Source organism: Thalassophryne amazonica, chromosome 5 (genome assembly GCF_902500255.1).
Source record: "Thalassophryne amazonica chromosome 5, fThaAma1.1, whole genome shotgun sequence".
Classification (NCBI taxonomy): Eukaryota; Metazoa; Chordata; class Actinopteri; order Batrachoidiformes; family Batrachoididae; genus Thalassophryne; species Thalassophryne amazonica.
Window position 1 is genome coordinate 74,297,831 of NC_047107.1, and position 20,106 is coordinate 74,317,936.

At 43.4% G+C, this 20,106-nt stretch overlaps 1 protein-coding gene across 1 annotated transcript in view; it reads right to left on the reverse strand.

Moving 5' to 3' along the window:
* The window catches only part of oxct1a (3-oxoacid CoA transferase 1a), a 239,173-nt gene that overhangs the window by 133,125 nt on the left and 85,942 nt on the right, over nucleotides 1-20,106 (reverse strand). The gene's annotated exons all lie outside the window — the stretch shown is intronic.

The following is a 20,106-nucleotide window of genomic DNA, read 5'->3' on the forward strand; positions in this document are numbered from 1 at the left end:
ACACACAGCTCAGGGGACCGAGGCTGATCCTGGGATCAAAGGCAATAAAGTGGAGCGCATACAGATGACTGATTTAGTGCCCACATTTTAAGCAAATGAAACACAGGGTAAATGCACCATTTTCTAAAGAACTACAATGTATTTGTGACCAATGTTGTGCTAGATATTTTATCATTAGCTTCATGATGCAAAGTTTGCCACAGATCTCTCTTAAAAGGATTATATTTCAGATCAGGTTGTAATTACTATGAAATAGGCATTTTTATATAACGGCTGAGTTGACTGTCATTTGATTGGTGTGTTGTACGTCACGTGACATGAATTATTCGTTTCATTTGTGTTGCATTGCATTTAGAGTGCAATCTGGTTCCATCAGGGTGCAAATTTTGTTGATATGTTTGGTACCATTGCACTCTGCGCGCGCGCACACACACACAACACGCACACAAAACAAATCCACTGCACTGTCAGCCAGCTGGAGGCATAGGTGAAAGTTAGAATGAAAAGCTCCCACAGTGTGCAGCTGTTAAAGGGTCCCTGCCACACTATGACATTTTTACATATTCTTGAAGAATAAAAAAAAAGCTTTTTCCACATGTTGTGTTTGTTTTTTTTACCATAAAATTACACTGAACAAGGATTTAGACGTATCGTTACACATCTGAGAATCTGAATTTTCCGCCTCTGAGTTGACCTACCTTTTCGCTGCGACGGATGTGACATCATTCGAGTAAATGTGTCGCAGCGCTGCTCTGTTTACCTATACGGCAGACACGGACAGCGAAGGCATAGTGCGCGATTATAGCGAAGATTTAAGTGACATATCAATTGTTTCTGAAAAAGATGAGGAAGTTTCTGATGAAGATATTAACGGTGTAAATAATGAGCGGCTCCAAACCATGTATGTTCCAGCCGAGCATGACAGAAAGAGGATGAAGCGCAGCTGACATCAACAGCGTTGAGGAGGACGATACAGAATGGTTTGTTCACTCACCACTTTCTTATAAATGATCATTTATTCCTGGCACGGTGTGTTTGTGTATGAAAAAAAATATTTGAGCAGCACAGCGTGCTTAAATTCAGGAGTCTGTTCTAAAATCACTGAAAATAAAGTTTCTGTACATTCTGTATATATTTAATCATTTATAAGTCAGCTTCTTGTGATTGCTAATTCTTCACTTTTTATTCAAAGCAAATGATTGCAAATCTTTATCTGAAAAGCTGTAGACCCACATGGGTTGGGGGGAAAAGATTTCTAAATAAAAGAAAATTTTACTTCTATATCATTTGTCAAATTTTATCAGACATAATATTGTAGAAAAATGTTTATGCTAAATGGAGACTTTCCTGTCTAAAATACACATACAGAACATATGTTATCATAAATTGTATCACATCTAATCTACTTTGAATGAACATAAGTCTGAACAAAAAACAGGCTGTTCAGTTTACATGCATATGTGTATTTGGAAAACACAAAAATGTCATTGTTCTGTTTTTTTTCAGATCCTTATCTGAACACAGTCAGCCGATGCCACTCATGATCGAGTCTTGCTGTTGCAGGGAAATTTCTGCAGTCTTGGTGGAGATGCAACGTGGTGGCGAAAATCCTCAATGTGTCACACAGCTGGCTAGTTTCTCGATTGTGTGTTTGGATGTAGATGTCCTCAGAGTGGCACACTATGCCTACATGATGCTTCACAGTACGAGTCAGCACATGAAATAGTTAGAAAGTTTAATTTACATGGTTTGTAGAAAAAAGTAAAAAATATTCAAATACAAAAAGAATAAACTGTTGTTTTGAACATCAATCCATGCTATTTTTTGTTGCAGAAAGTATCATCATATCGCATATTGGCAATTTGTGCGGTTGTGCTGGGGCACAGAAGGGTGGCACTACCAGCTTGTGTTGTATTCAAAATAAGGAGTACTTTTCCATCACCATCATCCGACTACACTGGCTTCCAGTTTCATCCTCTGGAGCCAACCTTCTGTTCTGCTCAAATATTTTTTTTTTCATAGACAAACACACCGTGCCAGGAATAAATGATCATTTATAAGAAAGTGGTGAGTGAACAAACCATTCTGTATCGTCCTCCACAGCACTGTTGATGTCAGCTGACAGCTGCAGCTTCATCTTCTTTCTGTCACGTTCGGCTGGAACATACACGGTTTGGAGCCGCTCATTATTTACACCGTTAATATCTTCATCAGAAACTTCCTCATCTTCTTCAAAAACAATCGATATGTCACTTAAATCTTCGCTATAATCGCGCACAATGCCTTCGCTGTCCGTGTCTGTCGTGTTGGCAAACAGAGCCGCGCTGCGACACATTTACTCAACTGACGTCACATCCGTCGCAGCGAAAAAGTAGGTCAACTCAGAGGCGGAAAATTCAAATTCTCAGATGGGTAACAAAATGTCTAAATCCTTGTTCAGTGTAATTTTATGGTACAAAACCAAAGACAACATGTGGGAAAAGCTTTTTTTATTCTTCAAGAATATGTAAAAACGTCATGGCGTGGCAGGGACCCTTTAAAGTATGCTTATGACATATTTAACTTCTTGTTTTAATCCTTCAAACGAGCTGCGCTCTGATGCGATCCGCTGATGTCTCCACTCGCTCTGTTCACTTCTTGTTTACTCCACTTGACGAGCTGCACATCGTATTGGAGATTAGATCGCACCACATAGCACAACATTTGTGCGTGAAAGAGTTTTTGAATTTCAAAATGCTCTGTGCGCAATAGCACACACTGGCACCCCTCTGGCATCCTGTCTGCACCAGTTAAAGACGAGTTTACTCTCCAGCAGGACACATCACGACACAGGCCATGCTGTTGAATCAAAAACATGCTTGTGTCAGGGCCCCTTTAGCCTGTTGTAGTCAGATGTCATAAACAACAGTAATAGGAGTTATCAGTCAATGTGAAAATGGAACAAAAGGACATTCTTCAGAAAAGTGATTGTCATTCTTCATCAAAGAAGAAGAAAAGAAACATTTCTTCTTGAAGGGTCTACAGTCTCCATGTGAAATAATACTGTGTAATACTGTGTACTAATTACTTTAGTAATACTGTGAGAAATCTTGGAGTCATTTTTGATCAGGATATGTCATTCAATGCGCATATTAAACAAATATGTAGGACTGCTTTTTTGCATTTGTGCAATATCTCTAAAATTAGAAAGGTCTTGTCTCAGAGTGATGCTGAAAAACTAATTCATGCATTTATTTCCTCTAGGCTGGACTATTGTAATTCATTATTATCAGGTTGTCCTAAAAGTTCCCTGAAAAGCCTTCAGTTAATTCAAAATGCTGCAGCTAGAGTACTAACGGGGACTAGAAGGAGAGAGCATATCTCACCCATATTGGCCTCTCTTCATTGGCTTCCTGTTAATTCTAGAATAGAATTTAAAATTCTTCTTCTTACTTATAAGGTTTTGAATAATCAGGTCCCATCTTATCTTAGGGACCTCATAGTACCATATCACCCCAATAGAGCGCTTCGCTCTCAGACTGCAGGCTTACTTGTAGTTCCTAGGGTTTGTAAGAGTAGAATGGGAGGCAGAGCCTTCAGCTTTCAGGCTCCTCTCCTGTGGAACCAGCTCCCAATTCAGATCAGGGAGACAGACACCCTCTCTACTTTTAAGATTAGGCTTAAAACTTTCCTTTTTGCTAAAGCTTATAGTTAGGGCTGGATCAGGTGAACCTGAACCATCCCTTAGTTATGCTGCTATAGACTTAGACTGCTGGGGGGTTCCCATGATGCACTGAGTGTTTCTTTGTCTTTTTGCTCTGTATGCACCACTCTGCATTTAATCATTAGTGATTGATCTCTGCTCCCCTCCACAGCATGTCTTTTTCCTGGTTCTCTCCCTCAGCCCCAACCAGTCCCAGCAGAAGACTGCCCCTCCCTGAGCCTGGTTCTGCTGGAGGTTTCTTCCTGTTAAAAGGGAGTTTTTCCTTCCCACTGTTGCCAAGTGCTTGCTCACAGGGGGTCGTTTTGACCGTTGGGGTTTTTCCATAATTATTGTATGGCCTTGCCTTACAATATAAAGCTTCTTGGGGCAACTGTTTGTTGTGATTTGGCGCTATATAAATAAAATTGATTTGATTTGATTTGATTTGAAAGGCCCACTGATGATGTGAATGACCCCTGCCTGTGGTGCTGATGCCCCCCCAAACCAACTGGTGCTGTCCTGGATGCCTGCGTGGACTTAATAATTCTCAAAAATTTGATGTACTTCTGTATTGTTAAAATTAGGGAATAACTCTGTTGTGTCTGATGATTTGCAGATGATCATGCTGGATTTTCCGGTTGCAAATTGAGTTTCAAATATCCGGCAAAATGGATATTTCGACCATAATCCAGCATGAACGTCCACAAATCATCAGACACAACAGGGTTATTCCCATTCTAATCCAATTCCTTCATTTGCAGGGTTTATTTTTCTGTTAAGTAATTCGGTCGGTGAATCGTTGTGAAAGAGTGTGGTCGGCTCGTCAAAGCTTACCGTCGCAACAGCATCTTCATGCCAAACTGGAAATTCTGTGAGCAGACCTACAGATTTCTCCCTCTTGTCAGCTGCACTGAATTAAATCCACAGTAAATCCATCAATCAATCCAGTTAAACATATTAAATCCACATATTTCAGGATCATCGTCACTACACTAGTTTCTGTCGCTCTCAGCTGAAAGGGCCATTAGTGACACCTGCACAGTAACTCGGTCGGGGGCGGAGTAACACATCAAATGTGAAACATTTTTAATATTTTGCCACCATCCACACAATATTTTATGGTCTGAAATCTCACACAATTAACCAATCAGATTCATGGAAAAAATGTAATTGGATTAGAATGTTTTTTATTAGTATGACCTAAGCAGTGAGTCTGGTCTCTTGAGGTTTCATCCTCAAAATTATCAGAGGGAGTTTTTCCTTACCATCGTCACCTGTGTGCTTGCTCTAGGGGTTGGTAAGGTTAGACCTTACTTGTGTGAAATGCCTTGAGGCAGCTTTGTTGTGATTTGGCGCTATATAAATGAAATAAACTGAATGGAATTGAAGCGTCTTTTTAAACGTGAAAACAACTTGAAGGAGGAAAAAGTGGGGGGGGAATGAGAAAGGCAACAACCAAGTACAAGTTTTCACATCTCTGGGGATGAAATGGGGTCTTATTTATCGCAACATAAAGCTGACCCTGTATTCTATTTTTCCATGCTTACTCCTGTGTAGCTCAGATGGCAACATGCTTATTCTGTTTATAAAACGGGCAAGCAGCCATCCAGAGCAAATTGAACTGAATCTCTCCTTATCTCCTCTTCCTACCTCGGCATTCTGCTCAGACTGACAAGTCAATGGCTGCAAGTGGATCACATCTTCATGTTGTCATGGATACACAGGCTTTGGTCTGTGTTGAGCTGGGGCCACTTAAAACCTTAAAGTGATTTTAGAGTTTTATGGGTTCTCCTGGTCGGTTATGGCTAATCTATGATGCTCCACAGTGGAAAAGAAACCGCTAGACAGAACTGTTACAGCAGTCCCACATACCCACCCACATCTTTCTCTGAGGGTCCTTTTGCAGAATGATGATTCCCACAGACATCTTCATCGAGCAAGAATGAGCTCATCACAACATGAGATGAATATTTGTTGGCATGAACCTCTATATTTGCATTTCAGTGTAATTGTACAGTCGCTATCAGAAATTTCAATCAATGAGTGAGGGGGACGAGTGGGCGGGGGTCTCGGTTGATCTCGGTCCCTCACGCGGAAGCAAACAATGAATTCAGATCAATTTGAAAATTAGCCTTCCAAAGCAAAGTCATAACACAATAACAAGCTCATACAATTTAAATTTGCTGTGTACATACAAAAGACTCTGCTGCTTTCAACTTGGCGATGTGTCCCGACTACACTGATGCTCAGATGTAGTTCAGAGAGGACGATCAATGAACCAGGAAAGACAAAGCACAGAAAAACTAAACATACACATGCAAACATCCCCAAATAAGCAGGTGTGCTCAGCAACCATACATGCATACACAAACAGACACACACATTGATACTCACATATCTGGTCTATAATTTTCACATCAATGAGAACACAGTGATGCATAAAGTGAGCGGGCAGAAGGATTTTTTTGCATTAAGATTTGTCAAATCTTGTTCATCTTAAATTGGCTGGCACACAGTGTAACCAGATTCCCAGAATAAACCACAATGAGTGTTTGTGCTCAGTATCATATGCTTATTAAAAATGCTGGAACGTTCCCATGATTCTCACTAATGCTCGCTTAACGCGAACAATTTGTCATTTCACTACAACCACATCACTTTAGGAATGTGATTAATGTTCGTCCACGATTTTACTATATTCAGAACTTAGCCTTCACTAATAGCATAACAGCACTGCTAAAACAGGCCTCCTGTTGTGAAAGTGTAGGAACACGGACCCACAACAGGGGGCGCAATGAACGGACAATGGAGAGAGTAAATAACAAGATTTACTACAGAAACCAGCACGAGTAATACAACAAACACAATTTGGGGTCGAATCCGTTGGTGTCGTGTGGGCAGGCTCGAAGGTAGGAGACGTCTGTCTCAGTCGAACCGGAACCACCCAGATCTCCTCTGCCACCGAACCCTGGAAATACTGGAACCGCCAAGTCCCGAATTCCCAGGTGGCCACTGCCTCCGCTCGTCGGATCCGGTACTGCTGGCAGGAGAGAGCAACAACACACAGGAGTGGATGAACGCACCCCGTAACAGAGAGGGGAGAAGCCGCCTCCACCTCTTGGCAAGAATAGCAGGAAGGTGAGTACTTATCCCAAAATGAGGTGTTTAGTAGTCACCAGTCCTGAAAACAAGGTTTTAGTTGATAATGCAATGTGTACCTGCAGAGAATACTACCTTGGTCTTAGGCGATATCTCGGCACTGAGGTGGAGACGCCGTCCTCCTGATATACCTTGGTGCTGAGTAGAACAGCTGTGTCTGGTGATGGGTGACAGCTGTCACCCAGGCTACTCCCATGATGCGGCAGCGCCCTCTGGTGCCTGGAGCCCGCACTCCAGGCAGGGCGCCCTCTGGTGGTGGTGGGCCAGCAGTACCTCCTCTTCAGCGGCCCACACAACACCTCCACTGCTTATATATACTGCAAATATAAAGACATTTGTCTGTGTGCGTATACAAGAAAACAGATTGTTTTGACTATGTAGTTGATTAACTAATGGAAAATTATTTGAGAAAAGTACACCATCAAATAACATCTTTCCTTCAACCAACAGTCAAAACATTTCATTTACAGAACAGAAAAAAGCTCTTTATGTGCATATTATCATATATGTATAATATTTTTTGATATGCAGAAGAGGCGCTCTTCTGGGGGTACAAAAACAAAAAACAAGTTGCCTAGTCTGAGGAATCTCAATTTCTGCAACAATATTCAGATGGTAAAGTCAGAGTTTAGCATTAAAAACAAGACATCATGCACACGTCCTGGCTTGTGTCCACAATTAAGCAGGTGGTGGTGTAATGGTGTGACAAATGGTGTGACAAATTGTGTGACGCTGTCATATTAATATGGACCAAAATCTCTGAGGAATATTTCTAGCACCTTGTTGAATCTGGGTCACAAAGAATTAATGTAGAAGAAGGGCCTTTATTGTCACTGTACATGCAGCAACATTTGACCTTTGCATTTAGCCCATCATAATTATTGTTAGACAAAATCCAACCACTAGGAGCAGTGTGCAGCCACAGTCCAGCGCTCTGGACCAACTCCATATATAGAGACACTACCTTGGTCAAGAGCAGAGAAAGGAGCAGACCGAAACGTGCAAGTTTTAATGGTGGAAGAAACAAGGGAGAATATGCAAACTCTACACAGAAAGGAACTGGACATGGGTGGAATTGAACCCCAGACTCTCTTGCTGTGAAGTAATAGTGCTAACCACTGATCTACCATGTGTTAAGGCAGTTTTCATGGCAACAAGGGTTGGACCCAGTATGACCAAGGTAAATCTAATGAACTGGTCAATGTGGTGTATACTGACCATGAAAATTATGTTTCAAACAACCACTTAATAACAAACAAGTAGTCCACGTTGAGTCTTAAAAACACAGTATACCAGTGACTCCCAATTTGTGGGCAGCAGCCCTCTGATGTGCAAGGAAGGTAGTTGAAGTGGGCTGTGCCCCCTGGCAGACTGTGAAAATACTGCAGGTAGGCCAAGAGGTAATTATAAATACACTTTAAAAAAAATTTTGATTTTCAATTTTGTCATAAAGTTTAAAATTAAAGTGCATGTATGCAACAACCTCCCCCCAACACACAAACACACATACACAAGATACGGTGGGGGAGGGGGCGGCTATGTATTTGTTAACAATAATAATAATAATAACTAACTCGTTGCCCGTGGGGATCCACGGGCTCTAGACTGGGTCAAGTTTATAAAATAGGTAGCTGACATTTTTCAAGGGTGGTAATAAATTAAGCAAAAAGCTTGTATAAATGAGTTGGAATGGTGTGTGATTCTAGAATGTTTTTAGAACCTTAGACTGCAGCAATTTTTAGAAGAGGAATTCAACCATTTTATTTCCTGTTATTTATGTAATGTTTTAATGTTAATTTACTGTCTCGATTAGGGATGGGTATTGATAAGATTTTATTGATATCAATGTCATTATCGATTCTGCTTATCGATCCGATTCCTTATCGATACCTCTTGTGAATTTTGTGCTAAAAGTAGGCTTTACAGGTTTTCTATGTATTTCACTGAGTCTAAAAGTAAATAAATATGAAAATGGTCACTGTATCCTTGATCTCTGGACATAAATAAAAATAAACAAAACGGTGTTTCGTTTTGAAGTTATTAATTCCGACTGGACTCTATCATTCTAACTTGACTCGGCAGAGAGCTGCACAGCATGTGGAGCTGTGTGAACAGAACGGAGGATGATTCTTGTTTCTTTCCCGCAACAAGTCAGGAGTCCCAGTTAGTAACTTTAATCTGCACAAAAGTGGCTCATGATTGACATATTCAGGGATGAAAGTGGTGAAAAAAAAAGCTGAAACCCAAAATTACCGCCAACACCACCCACATGAAAATGCTTGAATTGTAGAAGCTCTGAATTGCAATATGGGGCTATTCCAGACAATATACTGCAGTGAGTACAGCATCCATTTTGGTGAGAGAGAGAAAAACAACAACTTTCCTTATTCAAATTCATTCCAGTAGTATTCTGCTCTTACTAGGATGCAGCAGTTTTCTAGCTTGGCAGATACTTCTGGAGGAAATCACTGAAGAAATTAACACATTGAAAATATGGTTTGACTGAAACAAACTGTCATTAAACTTAAATAAAACAGGGACGAAGTGGAGGTGTAAGAGTCACTAGGTGTTCACGGGAAACACATTTATTTCTGTATGTATGTATTTATTTCTGTAAGTTCATTGTTAGTTGGTTTTATATTTTCTGTTGTGTTTTTATTCAGGTTCTTTTTGTGTCTTTCTCTAAAATTGTATACAATAACTTTTCATTAGATTAGTTATTATTACTATTATTGTTGTGGTTGTTATTATTAATATATACACAAAAATAAATTAAAAAAATATTACAATTTGTAATACATTTGACTCTTTTATGACAACAAACGCTTATTATACAGAAAACAAATGCACCCGAACGCGCTGACAGCTGCAACTGCTTAATGCTAACTTTAACATTGAAAATGGTGAAAATGGGATTGGTGACCTGGATAACTGACTACCTCACTGGAAGACCCCAGTTCGTTAGGCTGGGTGACCATACATCTCAGACTGTGGTCAGCAGCACGGGAGCGCCACAAGAAACGGTGTTCTCCCCAGTGTTGTTCACCTTGTATACCTCCGACTTCAGTTACAACACGAAGACCTGCTACATGCAAAAGTTCTCTGATGACACTGCTATCGTGGGATGCATCGAGGATGGTCAGGAAGGAGAGTACAGGGGACTGGTGGAGAACTTCGTCAGATGGTGCCGGAACAACCAGTTGCAGCTGAATGTCACCAAAACCAAGGAGTTGGTGGTTGACTTCAGGAGGACCACCCCACCACTGGTGCCTGTCTCTATCGAGGGGGAGACAGTGGAGACAGTCTGCACCTACAAGTACCTAGGGGTACACCTGGACAATAAACTGGACTGGGCTGCTAATTCAGAAGCACTCTACAGGAAAGGACAGAGCAGGCTCTACTTCCTCAGGAAGCTGAGATCCTTCAATGTCTGCAGCAGACTCCTGCTGATGTTCTACCAGTCTGTCATGGCTAGTGTACTGTCCTATGCTATTGCCTGCTGGGGTGGTAGCATTAGGAAGAGGGACACTGGACGCCTAGACAGGCTGGTGAGAAAGGCTGGGTCTGTGGTGGGCATGGAACTGGAGGCTCTCACTACAACAGCTGAGAAGAGGAGCAGACTGGACTCCATACTTGAAAATGACAGACACCCCCTGCACCAGTTTCTGGCCAACAAGAGGAGCCTGTTCAGCTACAGACTCTGTGCCATCCCCTGCCGGACAGACAGACTATGGAAGTCTTTTGTCCCCAGGGCCATCCAGCTCTTTAACACCACACAGAAGGTTATAGTGATATAGGTATATAGGTTATAGTGTATTAGGTCTTTGTGTATGTTTGTGTATTTATGTAAGCTGACAGACACCTTAATTTCCTTCGGGATTAATAAAAGTACTCTACTCTACTCTAAAAAATGCCATAGACATGCTATTGTGTTAGCATCTGTCCCGTTTTTAAGTTATAAAATACATCTATCAGCTGTTTCAGAAGACCATAACAGGTCGGTTTAACATAAAAAAGGTAAATAGTACTCACAGACATATGCTCTTTAGGGTTTTAGCAGGGGAAAATTAAGATAAAGCGAAAGAAAAAAAAAGAATCAACGAAGCAATAGATTGAAGCACTGCTTCGATCTGCGAATCAATGCTTCGATTGGTTCAAGGTTCGAAGCAAAGCCGCGCTGCAGAAACGCTTGATTACAGACCCGCTGCAGGGTCTGTAATCAATGTAGAGAAATTATAATTTTCCTGACAAACACCCCCAAAAACAATGGCCACTCTGAAGGCCCGATAAGGGAATCATTAAGCAAAAAGGTTATTGATGTCGGTGGATCGAATAATTTCTTAACGATACCCGAAAGGAACCGGTTCTCGATACCCATCCCTAGTCTCGATATATTCATAAATTGTTTAGGTCATTGTTATCATATACACACAATTATTATTATTTTATTTGTACTTTTATTTTGTCATTTGATTTTTATGGACCACAATGGTTTTCACTTTCTTGTGTTATCCATGTACTTTTAATGTATTTACAATTATATTATGCACTTACACTTAACTTACTAAATAAAATTACTCACCACACTCACACTTTTAATATAATGACTTACCACCCCCTGCTGGAATGGTGTGTAAGTCCATAATGTAGTTAGCGACATCCAATGTTCAGTGTTGTTAGCTAATTCCGTAGCCTCTCCAAAAATATTTGTCCTATCAATGTTCCATTTTGGCAGCGTTGATCCTTGACTCAAAATACATAAGCATACCAAACAGCATATGTCAGCTTTCCACAGTTTCTCTGTGATCAAAGTTACACACACGCACAGCTGCTGTAAGCAGGTGCTTTTAATTTGACAAAAAAAGACAGTGGCTGAAGACATTAAAACCCATGGTACCAACATGAGACTGAACTCACCCACGGTAAGAGCAACATAGCATTTAACTAAACTGACTATAACAATTGAACTACAGAAACACAATAAATCAATAACACTAATGACACTATTAAACTAACATGAACCACAATAACATTTAAAACCTCAAAACCCAGAACTACCATGGTGCATTGCAGCACAATGTCCATTGTTTACTGGTTAGCTAAGATTGCTCATTTCTCAAAAAAAATATTAGTCCTATCAACTTTCCATTTTCGCAGCAATCATCCTTGATCCAAAATACATAAATATACCAAACAGAACATGTCAGCTCTAACCTGGTTTATGCGTGATCAAAGCTACACACACAGAGCACACATACACACTTTAAATTGACCATAGGTCGGCACATGAATGAGTTTGTCTGTCTATATGTGGCTTTGCGTCCTGTCCAAGGTGTACCCCGCCTCTTGCCCAATGACCGCTGTCTCATGCAGATCAATATAGTGGTTTAGGAATGGCTGCAGTACAGTATACAGTGCACAAATGTGCAACACACAAAACAGACATAACTGCAAAAGCTTCAGTTGATAACATTAATTGGAGTACGTTTATAAATCATTATCTGTGCATTTGGTTTACATGTGCACAATGAGAGGCGACTGTCAGGAAGAGATGGTGGGGCTACAGACGACAGAGTACTGGGATGACAGAGACACCACACTCATTACTCTGTGTATTAATAGCTTCTCCATCCTCCTCCCAGTGTGTGTGCAAGTGTGGGCACTTGGCCATGCTCTCTTGCCACATTCGGGCTCAGCTCCAGCTCTATCCTCCAACCAAGAATTCTGACAACACGAGCAATCTGTTTCCTCTCAGTGAAAGCTTGCTTCGCCTATGACAGCCTTTGTAGTATCCATAAAAACGGGAGGCAGCCAGGCAATGCAGACCCTGACAGCATTATGGGAACTAAAAATACATTTTTCAAATGGCACATGATGCACTCTTATCTCAGTGGATCTCAGCATTTCAAATGGACCACTCAAAAACACAAATCAATTCACATTCAAATAGTGCAATTTCAACCACATACTGTACATGGAAATTATAAGAAAGTTTGCCATTTCAAATTTGTGCCCGTGTTCAGCAAAGCTGTCCTCAGATCATTTATTTATTCATTTATATTCTTCTGTTACTCAATTTCTTCACTAAACGTTTCATTACTCGTTAGTCCTAGAGTTTGTATCCAACATTGTACTCATAATATCAGAGACACTGTCAGCATGGCACACAGAGTGTATGTCTGTGATATTACCAAAATGCACAGTATGCCCTCTAATGTTCAAGAAGCAGAATGTTTCTTTTAAATATGCCTTAAATAACAATTGGAGCAACACATTTAAACAAATAATGACATCAATATCCCTTGATATTTGAGCTGTAGGAGACACATCAGAGGAAGAGCAGTGATGTTACATCCTGACAAACGCCCTTCTCAACAACAGGTCATAATTATTCCATGTTTTTATATTAACTACCTGTCCTTCAAATTTTAGTTTTGATAATTACATTGCCCCTGTGACCCTTAACTGGAGTAAGTGGGTATGGACACCAAATGTATGGATAATTACACTGACATACGGTGAATGTTTATGTAACATCAGTTGTCTCTGCATAGTTCACATCAGGCGCGTTTCATTTACTAGTCTGCACTAGCCTTACTTCTTGTACAAAGGTTTGTCTTAGCTGCACGATGTTGGGAGAGAGGCATGTCCATAACTTAGAGCAACTTATTTCATTGGAGTTAGATGTTGTGGGCACTCCAGATGAAGTCTGTTTCATAACAACTTTGTGACATAGTTACTTTGAAAAAGTTACTTTATACAATTACTTCATTAGCAGGTGCAGACAACTTGTCGACAGCTGCTGAATGTAACTAATAAGGTAACTAGTAATCTAGTTTGGTTGCTCTTAAGACTGAGCACTCAGCAAAGTAACTCTTAGTTACTCTGCTCAATCTTAATAGTCCATCTGTCACATGGATTAGAATACCAAGTTATTACTATTTGATAAGACCACATATTCACATTGGACGGTTACTGTTCCCTCTCTACATTTATCTAAACATGTGACTTCAGCAACTTGTGCTTTTATAACTGATTGTGTCTTAAAATAAACTAAAATAAAATTTTATATAAGTAAAGCTGCATCTACTGTTCATTAAGTTACCAATATAACTTCTAGCTCTCAGAAACATTGATGGGTTTAAAATTACATTCTTATTCACTGTTATGAATGGGAAACAATAAAATGGATTTTTCCATCCAGTGGTGATATCAGCATTTCTGAGAAACCAGGAAAACAAAAATAGCCCCTCTTTTTCTTATTCTTTTGAGTCTATTGGCAGTTTGCAAGCCAACATGGTGCATTACCACCACCTAGTGTTTGGGTGTGCAGCATTAATGGATTCTGACATATGCTATCAAAAATGACCCAGAAAAGCAAAAACCTGGATTTCTGGGAATTTCTTCACTGAAAGCTCATGAAAGTTAAGACTGCGCTAAAACAGATCTTTTATTAGTGACCCCCCCCAAAACAAACACTGCGGAGATAAAGTTTGTGATCAAGATATTTTGAACTAATTGACCCGTTAACTACTTAAAACTGAAAGAAAATATATATCAAGAATGATATTCACGTTTTGCAAAACCTGTGTTCACGTTTTCTGGAATATTTTATTCAAGGCTTGCAGCAAAAATGATTAATGATTCATGGATAATCATGGTTTGCATAAATTTTCGTTACTGGTATGTGGATAATTCATGATTTGCAGCAGATTGACATTTTGGGGGTCAATAGGGCAGCACAGTTTTGTTTGAACCCGTGTGATATCACAAGATTTGACCACTTCCAGGGACAGCCTGCCATTGTGTAATACAAACACAGCATTACTTCTAACAGAAAAATGGTGCACTGTTTTGTTTTTGGCTGGAATCACTGAAGCAGCTGTGAAAAGTGCAGTTTTTTGGTTCCCAGTGGAGAAGGGAAGACAGGATAAATGGGAGAGGTTGTGTTGGTAAGTGTTAGTTTACGCAGCTAACCAGAGTAGCTGCGTTCTCTTGCCTGCACAACCGCCTTGACATGTTTGAGCTCCAGGTCATAAACAAACTGAAACGCATGTCCACTTTCAACCGCATCATCGCTTTTCTTTGTATTTTCACAATTACAAAGGATTACACAGCAAGCCCCAAAACTATATACACTCAACAAAAATATAAACGCAACACTTTTGGTTTTGCTCCCATTTTGTATGAGATGAACTCAAAGATCTAAATCTTTTTCCACATACACAATATCACCATTTCTCTCAAATATTGTTCACAAACCAGTCTAAATCTGTGATAGTGAGCACTTCTCCTTTGCTGAGATAATCCATCCCACCTCACAGGTGTGCCATATCAAGATGCTGATTAGACACCATTAGTGCACAGGTGTGCCTTAGACTGCCCACAATAAAAGGCCACTCTGAAAGGTGCAGTTTTATCACACAGCACAATGCCACAGATGTCACAAGATTTGAGGGAGCGTGCAATTGGCATGCTGACAGCAAGAATGTCAACCAGAGCTGTTGCTCGTGTATTGAATGTTCATTTCTCTACCATAAGCCGTCTCCAAAGGCGTTTCAGAGAATTTGGCAGTACATCCAACCAGCCTCACAACCGCAGACCACATGTAACCAAACCAGCCCAGGACCTCCACATCCAGCATGTTCACCTCCAAGATCGTCTGAGACCAGCCTCTCGGACAGCTGCTGAAACAATCGGTTTGCATAACCAAAGAATTTCTGCACAAACTGTCAGAAACCGTCTCAGGGAAGCTCATCCGCATGCTCGTCGTCCTCATCGGGGTCTCGACCTGACTCCAGTTCGTCGTCGTAACCGACTTGAGTGGGCAAATGCTCACATTCGCTGGCGTTTGGCACGTTGGAGAGGTGTTCTCTTCACGGACGATGCGAAGGAGATGTGTTGCACTGCATGAGGCAAATGGTGGTCACACCAGATACTGACTGGTACCCCCCCCCCCCCCCCCGCCAATAAAACAAAACTGCACCTTTCAGAGTGGCCTTTTATTGTGGGCAGTCTAAGGCACACCTGTGCACTAATCATGGTGTCTAAGCAGCATCTTGATATGGCACACCTGTGAGGTGGGATGGATTATCTCAGCAAAGGAGAAGTGCTCACTATCACAGATTTCGACTGGTTTGTGAACAATATTTGAGGGAAATGGTGATATTGTGTATGTGGAAAACGTTTTAGATCTTTCAGTTCATCTCATACAAAATGGGAGCAAAACCAAAAGTGTTGCGTTTATATTTTTGTTGAGTATATATATATATATATATATATATATATATATATATATATATATATACACACACACACACACACACACACACACACACAAAGTATATATGTATATATAATTAGTAAAAATTACAGGCTGCATTGCCATTACCAGAGGGAGGGATATACATAGCTATCGCGATAACATGTGAGAAATGTCTTTACAGCAGAGTTGTAGGATTAATAAATGGAATTGTTTGAATGTGCTGAATGCTTGGTTTGCAAAGTAAATGCCAAACAATATTAACGTACATTGAATTCTACAGTATATGACATATGTGTTACCCTGTAACTTTTTAAAATCCTATTAACTCAACCAATAACTTGCATCACATTTTACAAAAATAGGAGCAACTTTAACTTTTGACCCCTGTACAAACTGAAAGTGACCTTTGTCACCATTTTTTCTGTTTTTACCCTATAACATTCAGTCATAGACAGTCCAAACTATACGTTTTTGGAATATTTATGATCAAACAAATAATGTGTTATACTTTTCTGTTGTGAAAGTGTAGGAACACGGACCCACAACAGGGGGCGCAAATGAACGGACAATGGAGGAAGTCAAATAACAACACTTTACTGTTGTGAATAGGCACAACAAACACAACGGATCACAACAATAGACAAAGAAGTCAATTCACAAGAATGTGTCACGTGGGCAGGCTCGAAGATAAGAGATGTCTGTCCAAAGAAGAACCGGAACCACACGATTTCCTCCGCCACCGAACCCCGGGAATACTGGAGCCGCCAAGTCCCGAACTCCCAGGTGGCCACTGCCTCCGCGTGTTGGATCTGGTACTGCTGGCGAGGAACAAAAACAGTTAAATGTGGGTGCGTTCGCACCCAGCAATCTGTATGGAGAGAAAACCACCTCCACCTCTCGTTGGAAGAATGTCTGCTATTCAACACACAAAAGTAATAAAGGGTTACTATCAAAAACACAGTCAGCTGAGTACGTTACCTTCTAGGTAGAGCGATATCTCGGCAAAGAGGTGGAGATGTCGTCCTGCTGATATACCACTGCAGATCAGATGATTGGTGACAGCTGTTGTAGGTGATAAGTGACAGCTGTCACCCCGGCTGCTCCTGTGAGGTGGCAGCGCCCTCTGGTGCCTGGAGCCCGCACTCCAGACAGGGCGCCCTCTGGTGGTGGTGGGCCAGCAGTACCTCCTCTTCAGCGGCCCACACAACAGGACCCCCCCCTCAACGGGCGCCTCCTGGCGCCCGACCAGGCTTGTCCGGGTGGCGGCGGTAGAAATCGGCCAGGAGGGCCGGGTCCAGGATGAAGCTCCTCTTCACCTAGGAGCGTTCTTCGGGTCCGTACCCCTCCCAGTCCACCAAATACTGGAAGCCCCGGCCCATCCTACGGACATCCAAGAGCCGGCGCACAGTCCAAGCCGGCTCTCCATCGATGATCCGGGCAGGAGGCGGTGCCGGACCCGGAGCACAGAGGGGTGAGGTGTGATGCGGTTTTATGCGGGACACATGGAAAACAGGATGGATCTGCAGTGAGGCCGGAAGCTGAAGCCTCACTGCGGCTGGATTGATGACCTTAAGGATTTTGAAGGGGCCGATGTAACGGTCCTGTAGTTTGGGGGAGTCCACTTTGAGGGGAATGTCGTTCGTGGACAACCACACCTCCTGCCCTGGCCGATACGCAGGGGCCGGGGTCCGCCGACGGTCTGCATGGGCTTTTGCCCTCGTCCGGGCCTTTAGCAGAGCAGAACGGGCGGCGCGCCACACCCGACGGCACTTCCGCAGATGGGCCTGGACCGAGGGCACACCGACCTCTCCCTCAACCACCGGAAACAACGGGGGCTGATACCCCAGACACACCTCAAAAGGGGAGAGGCCGGTGGCTGAAGACACCTGGCTGTTATGGGCATACTCGATCCAGGCCAAATGGGTACTCCAGGCCGCCGGGTGCGCGGCCGTCACGCAGCGCAAGGCCTGTTCCACCTCCTGATTTACCCGTTCTGCTTGCCCGTTGGTTTGGGGATGATACCAGGACGAGAGACTCACCGTGGCCCCCAGTTCCCGGCAGATGCTCCTCCAGACTTGCGAGGAGAACTGGGGACCGCGATCGGAGACGATGTCTGTTGGAATCCCATGCAGCCGGACGACGTGGTGGACCAGGAGGTCCGCTGTCTCCTGGGCAGTCGGGAGCTTCGGGAGGGCCACGAAGTGGGCCGCCTTGGAGAATCGGTCCACTATCGTGAGGATGGTGGTGTTGCCCTGGGACGGCGGGAGGCCCGAGACAAAATCCAGGCCGATGTGGGACCAGGGGCGATGAGGCACAGGCAGCGGCTGGAGTAGTCCCGATGCCCTGCGGTGGTCAGCCTTGCCCCTGGCGCAGGTGGTGCAGGCCTGGATATAATCCTGGATGTCGGCCTCCAGGGACGCCCACCAGAAGCGCTGCCGGACAACTGCCACGGTCCTACGCACCCCTGGATGACAGGAGAACTTGGAGCCGTGACAGAAGTCCAGGACTGCAGCCCTGGCCTCTGGTGGGACATAAAGTCTGTTCTTCGGCCCAGTTCCGGGATCCGGGCTCCGTGCCAGGGCCTCCCGGACGGTTTTCTCTACGTCCCAGGTGAGGGTGGCCACGATAGCGGACTCCGGGATGATGGGTTCCGGTGGATCCGACAACTCCGTTTTGACTTCGTCTTCATGCACCCGGGACAAGGCATCCGATCTCTGGTTTTTGGTCCCGGGACGGTAGGTGATCCGGAAGTCAAAACGGCCGAAGAACAGTGACCAGCGGGCTTGCCTGGAATTCAGCCGCTTGGCGGTCCTGATATACTCCAAGTTCCGGTGGTCAGTGAAAACCGTGAATGGCACGGACGTTCCCTCCAACAGATGTCTCCACTCTTCAAGAGCCTCTTTCACCGCAAGGAGTTCTCGATTGCCGACGTCATAGTTCCGTTCGGCCGGGGTCAACCTGCGGGAAAAATAGGCACACGGGTGAAGGACCTTATCGGCCTTTCCGCTCTGAGATAGCACAGCTCCTATCCCTGAGTCCGAGGCATCCACTTCAACCACAAACTGGCGACTAGGATCGGGCTGCACCAGAACAGGTGCAGACGAGAAGCGCCGTTTCAACTCCTTGAACGCGGCATCGCACCGATCCGACCAGGTGAAGGGGACTTTTGGGGAGGTCAGGGCTGTCAGGGGGCTAACTACCTGACTGTAGCCCTTAATGAACCTCCTGTAGAAATTTGCAAAGCCGAGGAACTGTTGCAGCTTCCTACGGCTGGTGGGTTGGGGCCAGTCTCTCACCGCCGCAACCTTGGCCGGATCAGGAGCGACGGAGTTGGGGGAGATGATAAACCCCAGGAAGGACAAAGAGGTGCGGTGAAACTCACACTTCTCGCCCTTCACAAACAGCCGGTTCTCCAACAACCGCTGCAGGACCTGACGTACATGCCGGACATGAGTCTCAGGATCCGGAGAAAAGATGAGTCTATCGTCTAGATATACGAAGACGAATCGGTGCAGGAAATCCCGCAAGACATCATTAACTAATGCTTGGAACGTCGCGGGGGCGTTTGTGAGGCCGAACGGCATGACCAGGTACTCAAAGTGACCTAAGGGGGTGTTAAATGCCGTCTTCCACTCATCTCCCTTCCGGATCCGAACCAGGTGATACGCATTTCTAAGATCTAGCTTAGTGAATATCTGGGCTCCATGCAGGGGCGTGAACACTGAATCCAACAAGGGCAACGGGTATCGATTACGAACCGTGATTTCGTTCAGCCCCCTATAATCAATGCATGGACGAAGTCCGCCGTCTTTTTTACCCACAAAAAAGAAACCTGCACCCATCGGGGAGGTGGAATTCCGGATCAACCCGGCGGCTAAAGAGTCCCGGATGTAGGTCTCCATTGATTCGCGCTCAGGTCGTGAGAGGTTGTACAGCCTGCTGGACGGGAACTCAACGCCTGGAACCAAATCAATGGCACAATTGTATGGATGGTGGGGGG